We start from the raw sequence: 13336 nt of genomic DNA, 5'->3' as shown, positions 1-13336 counted from the left end.
ACGACTGTACAATGGAGTTGCTTATCAAGATGACAGTGAATGTTCCAGAGTGGCCAAGTTACAGTTTTGACTTAAATCTTTATGAAAATCTATGGCAAGACTTGAAAATTGCTGTCTAACCTAGCTTGAAGAATCCTAAAAATGATACAATCCAGGTGTGTAAAGCTCTTAGAGACTTACCCAAGAAGACTCACATCTGTAATCGCTGCCAAAGGTGTTTCTAAACGTATTGACTGAGAGAGCTGTATACTTAAGTAACGGCTAGATTTTAGTTTAACTTCGATGAATCTTTTTTTTTATTGTAGATTGTTGACCAAAAAATGACAATTAAAGACATTTTAATCCCACTTTGTAACACAAAATACAAAATACACAAAATACCTTTTTACGGCACTGTACAGTACATGTCCTCTGTCTTTGATTTGAAAATGATGCAGTGTTATCAGCAGCACCTGTGTTTTTACTAAATAAATGCGAGATTGGGTTCCTACTAAACTAACATATGGAATTGTTTTAAGATGGTCATACCAAAGAGCATTTAGCTATTTGATTTAGATTTTTAGGACCCCTGTAGGTATAAAAGATATATATTCAAAAATGATTTGATGAAACATTGAATTTGGCCTTACTGCTTTAGCCCATAGTTAATAACAGATTCATACTCGGAAAAACTATGAAAAGGAAGTATGTTTTGAAGTGTCTCTCATATCTGAGAGCTCAGAAAAAAATGAAGAATCGTTGAATTACCTGTATACCTTTTAAGTGGAAATGCCTTATTCATTTCCATACATTTTTCAGCCCAGTACTGGCTTACCTTCATACAAGTCTCGTGGCACTTGTGGGGTCGTAGAGCAAAACGGTGAACACCATACTGTTGGTGAGACTCCCCTTCTCCCAGTTCCATAGAAGGATGTAGAGTGCAGCCCAAAATGTTCGGACACTACAGATGTTTTCATGAGAAGACCAATTTTCGTAATGTCTCCTGGTCTGACAAACACCGCTGTAGCTCAGCCACCTTCCTCCGCAGATGATGCAGAAGGCCGAGAAATTATATTTTTTGTTTAAAATATATATTTGTTTTATGTCCAGCTCATGAGACCCCTTGATGATGTGAGGCCAGAGGCAATTGCCTCTTCAGCCTAATGATACGTCTGCCATTGCAAGCAATTATCAACAACCGATGTGACAGAGCTTGAAGAATTTTGAAAAGAATACTGGGCAAATATTGTACAATCCAGGTGTGCAAAGCTCTTAGAGACATACCCATAAAGACTCACAGCTGTAATCACTGCCAAAGGGGATTCTAACATGTATTGATTCAGGGGTGTGAATACTTATGTAAATTAGATATTTCTGTATTTCATTTTTAATCAATTTGTAAACATTTCTAAAAACATGTTTTCACTTTGTCATTATGGGGTATTGTGTGTAGATGGGTGAAATAAAAAAAATCACTTGAATCTATTTTGAATTCAGGCTGTAACAACAAAATGTGGAATAAGTCAAGGGGTATGAATACTTTCTGAAGGCACTGTATACCCTATGTGTTATGGTAATTGCTGTGGCACTGATCTGTTACCTCTGTGTGTTGCTGGTGATAGATCACCCACACCCATTACACCTTCCACATCCCCATTAGGTCCTGCAGCTGCCAGCCAGCGGGGAAACACAGACAGCCTGCCCTGCTCTCTCCATTTGTTGCCAATAATTTGTTGGGGGATGGACGATGGACACACGAATACCTTACACATGCAACCCAAACACAGCCTCTACAAAGCCTCTGTGTCTATCTCAGAGAGGTGAGCAGATAGCCTATGTAATACTGGTGGGACTCCTGCAGCATTTTACTTTATCTGTATTGAGGTGATTAAACTCATTACTCATACAGCCCAATTTAATTGTTCCAGCACAGCAGTGGTAGATGTTTGACTGAACAATAATAGCCCAAAGCCACTCACTTTCTCTTGTACACAATAGATTAAGATTCAGAGTAAAAAGAAAAGAGCTGTCAGAGTTTTCACGGCCTGGCTGCGTAGTGCGACAGACAGACAGACAAGGTAGTCCCCACCACTGGATGAGAGACACCTCACGGCACAGACACAACAGAGAGAGACAGAGGAGAAACAGAGGGGGATGGAGGTGGATGAATACAATTCCACAATGTATCAGAGTTGTTTTGGGAGGGGAGAGGAAAGGGGGGTGGTGATGTCATGATTAGCGCAGAGCGGAGTGAGCCTGTTCCTGCCCCCGGCCACTAGCTGCCAGGAGCCCTGTCTGTCTGTTTTCCTCTGTGGAGACCTCTTGATATGATACGAGCTGTCAACAGAAACTCCAACAACATTCACACAGACGCATATATTCATAAGCTTTGGAGTCCTGAGAGAAATTAGGCTTTAATTTTCAGCTCATTTCTATTCCCTTAGTCTTGCGTTGCCATAACTCAAAAATCATATCGTTGTCGCGCCTTCCTGGGAGGTCTGGATAATTTTGTTTTGGAAAAATGGTTTGAATGGTCCACTGGCTCCCAGCAGCAAGATTTGGATTGGATGTTACATTTCAAGGACCTTGCCCCACACACCCGTAGATGGGCTGCTGGATGTTATGTGCATCACTGTGTTCCATGCAGATTGTTGTTGTTGCATATGCTAGTTTCAGGTGCTAGTTTTCAAGTTTTTAAGTGTGGCCGACAGTCTGTTTCATATTTATTGGAATTGAAAGTGGATTACGCTGGTAAGGTCAAACACATTCACATTCTACACATTATAAACCGTTCTGGTGACAAACACTTTTTTCCTTGTCCACATGGCTGCTGGCTGCACTTTGCTACCACCAAAAATATTGTGAAGATTGCCCTTTATTTTGTTAATGTAAGGACACAAAAAAATGGAGACAGTAGGAGAACCTATTCAAGTATGTAAATACATTTTTTAAATGTAAAAAAACTATGTATTATAAGCTAGCTCGCTAGCTGGCTACAGTAGGCCACTTTGTAGGCTAGGCGATATAATTCATTTGATTAACTAGAATGTATGTTTTTGCGCGATATTCCACATGCCTGTATAGGCCGCTTGTTCTCATGTTGTCTTTTTGGTTCCTTCGCTCCTGTGCCGTGTGCAATGACTGTAGGCTGTGTGAAACTTACACATACACCAAGCCCCTACCACAGATCACTTCTTCCTCTCTGACAAGCGGTTTCAACTTGTTTCTTCCTCTCTGACAGAATCGGTCATATGGACACCAAAACATTATTTTACTGCACAAGAGTAGAAGTTAACAAAAGTGCACAAAGCTGTCATCAAGGCAAAGGGTGGGTACTTTGAAGAATCTCAAATATATTTTGATTTGATAACACTTCTTTGGTTACTACATGATTCCATGTGTTATTTCATAGTTTTGATGTCATCACTATTATTCTACAATGTTTAAAATAGTAAAGATAAAGAAAAACCCTGGAATGAGTAGGTGTGTCCAAACTTTTGACTGGTACTGTATATTGTGAATCGGCCATAAATTTGAAAAAATCTAGATTTGGATTTTTAGGCCATATTGCCCAGCTCTACTGTAAGCTAACTCAACTGAGCTAACTTTACACACTGTTTAGCTAAGTGAATTACATGTCATCAGCTAACTAACTTTCTATTAGCTAGCTATCTTGATGTGATCATTGTGAATTAAAATCCAAATGTATTTGTAGATAACAGCCAGGGAAGAGGGTGAAATTGCAGCTCCAGCTGTCGGTAAATGGAGCGTGTAGGCTACTGGATAGGAGGGTGTAGGCTACTGGATAGGAGGGTGTAGGCTACTGGATAGGAGGGTGTAGGCTACTGGATAGGAGGGTGTAGGCTACTGGATAGGAGGGTGTAGGCTACTGGATAGGAGGGTGTAGGCTACTGGATAGGAGGGTGTAGGCTACTGGATAGGAGGGTGTAGGCTACTGGATAGGAGGGTGTAGGCTACTGGATAGGAGGGTGTAGGCTACTGGATAGGAGGGTGTAGGCTACTGGATAGGAGGGTGTAGGCTACTGGATAGGAGGGTGTAGGCTACTGGATAGGAGGGTGTAGGCTACTGGATAGGAGGGTGTAGGCTACTGGATAGGAGGGTGTAGGCTACTGGATAGGAGGGTTTAGGCTACTGGATAGGAGGGTTTAGGCTACTGGATAGGAGGGTGTAGGCTACTGGATAGGAGGGTGTAGGCTACTGGATAGGAGGGTGTAGGCTACTGGATAGGAGGGTGTAGGCTACTGGATAGGAGGGTTTAGGCTACTGGATAGGAGGGTGTAGGCTACTGGATAGGAGGGTGTAGGCTACTGGATAGGAGGGTGTAGGCTACTGGATAGGAGGGTGTATGCTACTGGATAGGAGGGTGTAGGCTACTGGATAGGAGGGTGTAGGCTACTGGATAGGAGCGTGTAGGCTACTGGATAGGAGGGTGTAGGCTACTGGATAGGAGGGTGTAGGCTACTGGATAGGAGGGTGTAGGCTACTGGATAGGAGGGTGTAGGCTACTGGATAGGAGGGTGTAGGCTACTGGATAGGGGGGTGTAGGCTACTGGATAGGGGGGTGTAGGCTACTGGATAGGAGGGTGTAGGCTACTGGATAGGGGGGTGTAGGCTACTGGATAGGGGGGTGTAGGCTACTGGATAGGAGCGTGTAGGCTACTGGATAGGAGGGTGTAGGCTACTGGATAGGAGGGTGTAGGCTACTGGATAGGAGGGTGTAGGCTACTGGATAGGAGGGTGTAGGCTACTGGACAGGGCAGGTCATTTTGTGGGAGGACACCATGAAAAGATTCTCCAGTTCCAGTCCCTAGAGGGGGAAAATGTTGAGGACATAGAGATTATAGCAAGATAATATTCAGTGCTGTCTAATTTGAGTATAATGAATCCTGTTTTTTTATTTTTATGTTTTCTGTTCTCAGCTATGGAAGGCTGTGAAAGCCTGTTTGCAGATGAAGAGAGAGGTCCCAATGAACGTCCCAAGAGACTAAGGTTATCTCCTATACGCCATGGGTTATATGTGTAGGCCTTTAACTGTAAACAGTTAAACATCACACATACAATGTATAAACTGATTACAATTGGAGCAGGTCAACCCTGCTGGAGGTCTGCTGGTTGTGCAGGCTTCTGTTTCAGCGCACTAATCTCCCACCTGATTTAATGTATCTAATCTAATGAGTTGAGAATTCTGCTCACCCAGTAGATCAGGGATCAGTGGAGAAAGGTTAACCACCGCTGGAATGGAGGTTGTTATGTTCACCTGAAATGATGCTTTAGTAACAATAGCCTACTTGTTACTACTCAATGAACTATTGTTGTTTACACTAAGATGTCTAATCTACGAGTTAGCTTATTTGTACTCTTTGAAGTGATGAAGTATTGATTCTTTGAAGTGAAGTGTTTAAACTTGATTTAATTGTTAAACCATTCAAAATGAACAAGTGTCAATGTTGACTAATCGCATATCACAATCCTGCAATAAAGAGGGGATTCGTCTCTAATGTGTCTGTGTTGTATTCTCAAATGAACATTTCCTTTTTGTGTGTAAGATCTCCAATCTGTTTTATTTGATTGTCACTCTTAGTATATCAGCTATGTGAGTCCATTTAACAGCTTTTCATATGGAATGCATTGCCAATGCAGCCATAGGCCTACAGAAGCAAACTTATTTTATTTCAAAATGTATATTTCTCTAGTATAGGCTACTTATCATAATGAACGATATCAGCTAAATGCCTGCGATAAGTGATCTGTATGGTCGATGTCACAAATGTTCGGTTTATTGTCCTAGCTTTAGGCTACACATCAATCCCACCAGGGTAAAGTACAGCTACTGGAGAGGAGAACAGCCAGAGGTGCAGACAAGAGATACAGTATATACACTGAGTATACAAAACATTAAGGACAGGTTTTTAGAAATGTTAGCAAATTTATATATATATTAAAAAAACAGAAATAATAAATTTACATAAGTATTCAGAACCTTTACTCAGTACTTTGTGGAAGCACCTTTGGCAATGATTACAGCCTCGAGTCTTCTCAACAAGCTTGGCACACCTGTATTTGGGGAGTTTCTCCCATTCTTCTCTGCAGATCCTCTCAAGCTTTGTCAGGTTGGAGGGGGAGCATCGCTGCACAGCTATTTTCAGGTCTCTCCTGAGATGTTCGAATCAGGTTAAAGTCCGGGCTCTGGCTGAGCCACTCAAGGACATTCAGGAGACTTGTCCCAAAGCCACTCCTGCATTGTCTTGGCTGTGTGCTTAGAGTCGTTGTCCTGTTGGAAGGTGAACCTTCACCCCAGTCTGAGGTCCTGAGCGCTCTGGAGCAGGTTTTCATCAAGGATCTCACTGTACTTTGCTTCACTGTAGGGATGATGCCAGGTTTCCTACAGACTTGATGCTTGGCATTCAGGCCAAAGAGTTCGATCTTGGTTTCATCACACCAGAGAATCTTGTTTCTCGTGGTCTGAGAGTCTTTAGGTGCCTTTTAGCAAACTCCAAGCAGGCTGTCATGTGCCTCTTTCTGAGGAGTGGCTTCCGTCTGGCCACTCTACCATAAAGGCCTGATTGGTGGAGTGCTGCAGAGATGGTTATTCCTTCTGGAAGGTTCTCCCAGCTCCACAGAGGAATTCTGGAGCTCTGTCAGAGTGACCATCGGTTTCTTGGTCACCTCACTGACCAAGGCCCTTCTCCCACAATTGTTCAGTTTGGCCGGGCCGCCAGCTCTAGGAAGAGTCTTGGTGGTTCCAAACTTCTTCCATTTAAGAATGATGGAAGCCACTGTGTTCTTGGGGACCTTCAATGCTGCAGACATTTTTTGTTACCCTTCCCCAGATCTGTGCTTCGACACAATCCTGTCTCGGAACTCTATGGACAATTCCTACGACCTACATGGCTTGGTTTTTGCTCTGACATCCACTGTCAACTGTGGGACCTTATAGACAGATGTGTGCCTTTCCAAATAATTTCCAATTAATTGAATTTACCACAGGTGGACTCCAATCAAGTTGTAGAAACATCTCAAGGATGATCAATGGAAACAGGATGCACATGAGCACAATTTCAAGTCTCACAGCAAAGTGTCTGAATACTTATGTAAATAAGATATTTTAGTTTTTATATTTAATACATTTGCAAAAATCTGTTTTCACTTTGTCATTATGGGGTATTGTGCATAGATTGATGAAAAAAAAGTATTGAATCCATGAGGCTGTAACGTAACAAAATGTGGAAAAAGGGAAGGGGTCTGAATACTTTCTAAATGCCCTGTATATAAAAAAGAAAAGCTAGCAATTTCTAAATGCACTGAATAAGACTAACATTTGTTTACATTTTTTACCCAGAATTTAGCAAAGATGCAGAGAACCATATTTCGTTTTTGTGAATCATTAAGTTACAATTGAACAGGTAAAGAGATACAGTGTCTTCAGAAAGTATTCATACTCAATTACTTATTCACATTTTGTTGTGTTACAGCCTGAATAAAATAACGTTTTTTTCTCACCCATCTACACAAAACACCCCATAATGAAAAAGTGAAAACATGTTATAATTTTTTTTTGCAAATTTATTGAAAATTAAATAAAGAAATCTCTCATTTACACAAGTATTCACACCTTTGAGTCAATACATGTTAGAAACACCTTTGGCAGCGACTAAAGCTGTGAGTCTTTCTGGGTAAGTCTCTAAGAGCTTTGGCCCCTTTGTACACCTGGATTGTACAATATTTGCACATCTTTTTAAAATTCTTCAAGCTCTGTCACGTTGGTTGTTGACCATTGCTAGACAGCCATTTTCAAGTCTTGCCATAGATTTAAGTTGATTTAAGTCAAAACTGTAACTAGGCCACTCAGGAACATTCAATGTCGCCTCGGTAAGCAACTCCAGTACATATTTGGCCTTGTGTTTTAGGTTATTGTCCTGCTGAAAGATTAATTTATCCCCCAGTGTCGGAAGTGAAGCAGACTGAACCAGGATTTCCTCTAGGATTTTGCCTGTGTTTAGCTCTATCTCGTTTATTTTTATTCTAAAAAAACTGCCTTGCCAATGACATGCATACCCATAACATGATGCAGTCACAGTCATGCTTGAAAATATGGAGAGTGGTACTCACGGATGTGTTGTGTTGGACTTGCACCAACATAATGCTTTGTATTCAGGACATAAAATGCATTTCTTTGCCATCTTTTTTTTTCAGTTTTACTTTAATGCCTTTTTGCAAACAGGATGCATGTTTTTGAATTTGTTTATTCTGTACAAGCTTCCTTCTTTTCACTCTGTCATTTAGGTTAGTATTGTAGCGAAACTTCAATGTTGTTGATCCATCCTCAATTTTTTCTTATCACAGTGACTGGGTAACTCTGACTGTTTTAAAGTCACTATTGGTTTCATGGTGAAATCCCTGAGCGGTTTCCTCCCTCTCCGGCAACTGAGTTAGGAAGGGCGCATGTATCTTTGTAGTCACTGGGTGTATTGATACACCATCAAAAGTGCAATTAATAATGTTAAGATTTTTTTACCCATCTACCAATAGGTGCCCTTCTTTGTGAGGTATTGGAAAACCTGCCTGGTCTTTGTGGTTGAATCTGTGTTTAAATTCACTGCCTGACTGACGGGCCTTATTATTATTGTAGGTGTGGGGTACAGAGATGAGGTAGTAATTCAGAAATCATGTTAAACACTATTATTGCACACAGAGTGAGTCCATGCACCTTATTATGTGACTTGTAAATTAAGCAAATGTTTACTTATTTAGGCTTGCCATAACAAAGGTGTTGAATGACTCAAGACATTTCAGCTTTTTATTTTTTATTCATTTGTAAACATTTCCAAATCATAAATCCATTTTAAATTCAGGTTGTAACAAAACAAAATGTGGAAAAAGTCAAGGGGTGTGAACATTTCCTGAAAGCACTGTATGCTTAGATATGCTATGTAGAAAAATATACATTTTTGACATACAATTAGGTCTAATGATTACGGCTTCAGAATGCAGGAAAAAGCTGTTTCAGGTGTTTCAAAGATTCAACATTTTCAGATTTAGGGACAGCGGGCTAAGCCCCGCTCCAGACCAACCCTCTACAACAACACGTACTTTGTGCCCCCTCAGATTTTTGGGCTGCATGACACCCCTGCACCAGAGAGTGTGATAAGGGGAGCAACAGTAGTCAGAGGGTGCCTACTAAATGGTACCCTATGTGGGGCTCTGGTCCAAAGTAGTGCACTATATAGAGAATATGGTGCCATTTGGGACGCAGTCCAGGCTACACCTTGGACCCACCCAGGAGAAGTAGCTTTTATAGCACAATGAATAGATGATGTGTAATGGATTGGGTCCCATGGTTGGGCACATTCAGCGCTAAGCACGCACACAGTTCGCTGATCAAGAGAGAAAAACAGAGAGAGACAAACAGAGAGAAAGTTTGTCTCTGTGACAAACAGAGACAGAAAGAGGCAGAGAGAGAGACAGAGAGAGAGAGGGGCAGAGAATGAGGCAGAGAGAGGCAGAGAGAGACAGAGACAGAGGAGTAGATGAATCCTGCCTCTCCTTATTTTCTGTCCTCAATAAATTAACAGTGTGCTGCAGCAGCGCTGGGCTGGAGACTGGCTGGGTGAGACCAGATCTGCATAATGAATAATTAGCTAATGCAGGGAGCTGCCAGCCAGGAGCCAGCCCACTGAACTAAGCTTGGTTGTATCCTAAATGGCACCCTATTTCCTATCCTAAATGGCACCCTATTTCCTATAGTGCACAACTTTTGACAAGGACCCATAGGGTAAAAGGTAGAGCACTATGTAGAGAAAAGGGTTCCAATTAGGACTCAGCCTACGTCTCCCTCACTACCACCTCCTATTGACACTGCTTAGTGAAGCATCAAATATTCACTAGTGGCTAAGCTTACACCTGTCCCTTAATGCAGCTAAAGGATAGTCACAGCCCCATCCTGCATCTTTCAGGAGGTCCAATGAGCCTATAAATGCAGGTCACAGCTATAAACACATAATAACCTATGGCAGTAACAAAGATACTCTATTTGCATATGGCTTTCTCATTCACTGTGGTATTTTACCGGCATAAACTGCTGTTCACTTAAAAGTTAACTCCGTGAGAATATTACAAAGACAGTCATGACCATGACCTTCATGTGCCAAGGGACGCAACATTACATAAATTATGATAATATAGGTCAAAAACAGACCTGAGCAATCTGGTAAAAGCAAAACAAAGCCACAAATTGACAAAAATATGAGTAACACTTGACACCCAGCGTCATAACCTGTCATAATATGATCATAACACTGTCATGACCCATATATTTACACCTGTTGTGACATATATTGTGTTATTTTATAGCTGGTTATGACACCTACATAAGAGTGTCAAAACCCACATTTATTCAAATGTTTTTTCTCCCTGTCAAGAAGTTTGTTTCTTAAATCCTTTGCTGTTGTTGTAATGAATTATTTACAGTCATGTCTTTTTCATCATATTTTAAAATTACTTGAAGAAAATACACTTTATGACACTGTCAAGAAGCATTATGACCAATGTTCCCTCTAAGCTGCGCACATGCGTGTCTGCGGAATAAATATCAGAAGCACGAGATTGAACTTCACTCAACTTTCTGGAGTTCTCCCCCTTAGTTTTTAACCCTCCTGTTGTGTTCCTTTCATGTTAATTAATTCTGTGTTCCCGAGCTAAAATGACCACCCCATTATAGCTGATTACAAATCCATAATAATACATATATTATCACCTAATGTTGTGTTAGATCTTTTTATCAACTTAAGTTCTTGTGAACATTACAAGTTTTGACCTTCTATTTATGGCCTGTAGGCCTCATTGACCTGAGCTCAAACGACTAATTTTTGAGTAAAAACTTTGCCATTTTTCCAACAATTGTTTACAGACAGATTATTTCACTTATAATTCACTGTATCACAATTTCAGTGGGTCAGAAGTTTACATACACTAAGTTGACTGTGCCTTTAAACAGCTTGGAAAAGTCTAGAAAATGATGTCATGGCTTTAGAAGCTTCTGATAGGCTAATTAACATCATTTGAGTCAATTGGAGGTGTACCTGTGGATGTATTTCAAGGCCTACCTTCAAACTCAGTGCCTCTTTGCGTGACATCAAGGGAAAATCAAAAGAAATCAGCCAAAACCTCAGAAAAGAAATTGGAGACCTCCACTAGACTGGTTCATCCTTGGGAGCAATTTCCAAACGCCTGAAGGTACCACGTTCATCTGTACAAACAATAGTACGCAAGTATAAACACCATGGGACCACGCAGCCTTCCTACCACTCAGGATGGAGACGCGTGCTGTCTCCTAAAGATGAACGTACTTTGGTGTGAAAAGTGCAAATCAATCCCAGAACAGCAGCAAAGGACCTTGTGAAGATGCTGGAGGAAACGAGTCCTATATCGACATAACCTGAAAGGCCGCAGTGATTGCGTAACAATAACAAATCAGACACTGAATATCTCTCTAAGCATGGTCCAGTTAATAATTATGCTGTGGATTATGTATTAAATACCCCCTAGAGTCTAATGAACCGGGGCTGGTTTTCTACTGAGCTTACATATAGAATTGTATTAAGATGGTCATACCAAGGATCATTTAGCTATTTGATTTAAATTTTTAGGACGTCTGTAGGTATGAAAAAATATATACAAAAATTATTTGATTAAACATTCAACCAGCCCACATAAATCCATTTAATAACAGATGCGTACATGGAAAAACAGAAAGAATATGTAATGAATCAAAAGGAATTAAGTGTCTGTCCTACATCAGAGATACAGAGTATACAAAACATTAAGAACACCTGCTCTTTCCATGGCATAGACTGACCAGGTGAATCCAGGTGGAAGCTATGATCCCTTATTGATGTTACTTGGTAAATCCACTTCAAATCAGTGTAGATGAAGGGGAGGAGACAGGTTAGAGAAAGATTTTTAAGCCTTGGAGTGTGTGTGTGCCATTCAGTGGGTGAATAGGCAAGACAAAAGATGTGTCTTGTGACACTTGTGGGGTTGTCGAGCAAAAGGGAGCACACCATTGTGTTCGTGAGAGTTACAACTTCCTATAGAGGGGTGTAGAGTGCCGCCAAAAACATCCGGATGCTACAGATTTTTTCGTGAGAAGACCGATTTTCGGGATGTCTCCTGGTCTGACAAACATCGTTGTAGCTCAGCCACCTTCCACCGCAGATGTAGAAGGCCGAACTTCAAAAGATGCAATGGATTGAGACACAGCCCATGCAATAAAACACAAGCTCAAACAGAGGGATTTTATATTATTATGCCTCGAGCGGAGCATGAGGAGGCCTCAAGCAGAGAATCTTTTATTGTTTATTTGTATTTATTTTTTTATGGCCAGCTCATGATGCCGCTTGATGACATGAGGCCTGAGGCAATTGCCTCCTCTGCCTAATGGGAAGTCAACCAGTGCATATGTACGTGTGCGTGCATCCCTCTAAATCATACTTTTGTGAGCTCACTTCCTCAAATCAAATCAAATCAAATCAAATCAAATTTTATTAGTCACATACACATGGTTAGCAGATGTTAATGCGAGTGTAGCGAAATGCTTGTGCTTCTAGTTCCGACAATGCAGTAATAACCAACAGTAATCTAACCTAACAATTCCACACTACTACCTTACACACACACACAAGTGTAAGGGATAAAGAATATGTACATAAAGATATATGGATGAGTGGTGGTACAGAACGGCATGGCAGATGCAGTAGATGGTATAGAGTACGGTATATACATATGAGATGAGTACTGTAGGGTATGTAAACATAAATAGGCATAGTTTAAAGTGGCTAGTGGTACATGTATTGCATAAAGATGGCAAGATGCAGTAGATGATATAGAGTACAGTATATATACATATGAGATGGGTAATGTAGGGTATGTAAACATTGTATTAAGTGGCATTGCTTAAAGTGGCTAGTGGTACATTTTTACATAGTTTCCATCAATTCCCATTTTTAAAGTGGCTGGAGTTGAGTCAGTATGTTGGCAGCGGCCGCTAAATGTTAGTGGTGGCTGTTTAACAGTCTGATGGCCTTGAGATAGAAGCTGTTTTTCAGTCTCTCGGTCCCTGCTTTGATGCACCTGTACTGACCTCGCCTTCTGGATGATAGCGGGGTGAACAGGCAGTGGCTTGGGTGGTTGTTGTCCTTGATGATCTTTATGGCCTTCCTGTGACATCGGGTGGTGTAGGTGTCCTGGAGGGCAGGTAGTTTGCCCCTGGTGATGCGTTCTGCAGACCTCACTACCCTCTGGAGAGCCTTACGGTTGTGGGCGGAGCAGTTGCCGTAC

At 41.2% G+C, this 13336-nt stretch overlaps 1 protein-coding gene and 1 long non-coding RNA gene across 3 annotated transcripts in view; one reads left to right on the top strand and one right to left on the bottom strand.

The window, feature by feature from the left end:
* The window catches only part of LOC139539044 (receptor activity-modifying protein 1-like), a 115075-nt gene that overhangs the window by 86336 nt on the left and 15403 nt on the right, over positions 1-13336 (bottom strand). The window lies entirely within an intron of this gene.
* LOC139539039 (uncharacterized) lies at positions 2240-5505 on the top strand. Its single transcript, XR_011667858.1, has 3 exons — positions 2240-2910; positions 3221-3307; positions 4921-5505. It is a non-coding gene; the product is annotated as an uncharacterized lncRNA (long non-coding RNA).

This window comes from Salvelinus alpinus, chromosome 14, assembly GCF_045679555.1.
Source record: "Salvelinus alpinus chromosome 14, SLU_Salpinus.1, whole genome shotgun sequence".
Lineage (NCBI taxonomy): Eukaryota > Metazoa > Chordata > Actinopteri > Salmoniformes > Salmonidae > Salvelinus > Salvelinus alpinus.
The sequence above is the reverse complement of the archived record's forward strand: the minus strand, read 5'-3'. Positions and strand labels throughout refer to the sequence as shown.